Below are 2,083 nucleotides of genomic sequence, written 5' to 3'. Positions count from 1 at the left end.
TAACGGGTCTTCCTTGTAGGCATATGGATATTATCCTATCACTGACAGCATTGTACTTCAGGACAGATCTTGAAACCTCCTTTGTGATGATGAATGCCACTCCATTCCTTTTCAAACTGTCATTCCCGGCATAGTAGATCATATGGTTGTCTGATTCAAAATGGCCAAAACCAGTCCATTTCAGCTCAAAAATGCCTTAGGTTTTTTTAAAAATGTTTATTTTATCTAAGCAATCTCTGCCATCCTTAACAATACTAGAACCATGGACTGCACAGTTTGCCTTTTGGGAAACAATATTTAAGCAGTGTCTTAGAGTCCAATAGTTACCAAGAATGAAAAAAGTGACAAGGAGAATGGGGAAATGGAAAAACAATACCTTGGAATTAGTTACCAACTTCATGCAGTTATATTTAGTGGCTACTCATGTGATCTTAAGGAGGTTTGGTGGTGTAGTGCCTAAAGCACTTGACGCTAACCAGAAGTTTGGTGTGGTTCAAACCTACAAGCCACTCCATGGAAGGAAGAATGGGCAATCTACTTCTGTAAAGATTTACTGCCTCAGAAACATAAAGAGGATTGCTACAAGTTGTAATTCATACTCAGTGGCAATGAGTTTGGTTCTTGTTTTTCATGTGGTCTTGGTGGACAGAGCATCTGAAGGGAAGGTGATATCTGTTATTATCCTAGTAAAGTTCATGCATTGTTATGCTACAGAGTAAACTGAGTGATCTCTTGGCCATGACCTTGACAAATCCCTGAGGCTATGAGTGTCAGAATGCACCTTTGATCTGCAAAGTTTTATATCTTCTCTGGGTTTATTTGTTTCCTGGGAAGCAGGTCAGTCTGGTCTTAAAGTTCTGAATGACTCGAGTAACCCTGAAATGTAATTGGCACTGTCTGCTCATAAAGCTATTACTAAAAATAGGTGTTAGGAAAAAATTGTGGTTTCTACGTTGCTCCATTATCAGTTATGGAACCAGAAAGCTCATTGCTGCATTTTCTCATCTGCATTTGTCCATTTCCCACATATTTAATGGTTAAAAAAAAAATAAAAAAAAAAACTTGAATGCTAACTCACGTAGAAGGGTCATTATATGGAACCAAATATATAGGAAGACAGAAAATTATTCTAATACAAAGATGTAGAAGCTATAGAGAGCCAAGAAAACTTGTTCTGCTTCCCTCTCCTCTACCTCTATCTCACTGTGATTACTCTCTGGAGTTTTATAGACCAAAGGAAAAAGCAAATCTCTCTGATTCCTTAATTTTTTGTATAAGAACACTTCAAGTATACAATGTACAATATTTCCTATTTGTGAATTAATATTTATCAGTATATAATCACCCATCACTTAGTATCCACAATATACTCTGTGAAATAGAAAGTTATGTGATTTGGACATTGTGCCAATACCATATCTTAGTTTGGTCCTGCTTTTTCTTTAAATATCTTGAACAAGCTTCTTGCCCTAGCAGTGATCATCAACTTGCTGAGAGTGATTTGCTTTGGGTTTAGTTCTCAGTCCAAGTCATTAGCAATTTATCCGTATCTGATATGGTTCCCTCTTGCATTTTCATTAGCCTTGTGGCTTTCAGTGGAGTTGTTCCACTTGGAGAATTTTTCTTTGTTTTTGAAGATTGTGGTAATTACTGCTGCTATCACTAGCACAGTTTTTTCTGTGTTTGGAAGCCATGATGCACTTCATGGTAATATATGTGAAAGAAAATTAAACAATGATAATGCTAAAACACTCAAGAAATGTGTGATACACAAGATTGTATGCTGCTGCCTGCAAGTAGATGTATATGTTGTTACAAGGTAAAGTTTTTTAGATAGAAAATACAGCACAATACATAATAAGCCTTTAAAAGTAGGCAAAACAATACTTTTTTCCTACTTAATATCAAAGGAGAAAGAAAAAAAAAAAAGCCACTGCCATCAAGTCAAGATTCTGACTCATGTTGTTGTTGTTGTTAAGTGCCATCGAGTCGTTTCCGACTCATAGCGACCCCATGCACAGCAGAACGAAACACTGCCTGATCCCGCACCAGCCCCACAATCCCTGCTATACTTGAGCCCATC

This window comes from Orycteropus afer, unplaced genomic scaffold (genome assembly GCF_000298275.1).
Source record: "Orycteropus afer afer isolate SDZICR_OR568_19922 unplaced genomic scaffold, OryAfe1.0 scaffold00411, whole genome shotgun sequence".
Lineage (NCBI taxonomy): Eukaryota > Metazoa > Chordata > Mammalia > Tubulidentata > Orycteropodidae > Orycteropus > Orycteropus afer.
Note: the sequence above shows the minus strand (reverse complement) of the source record.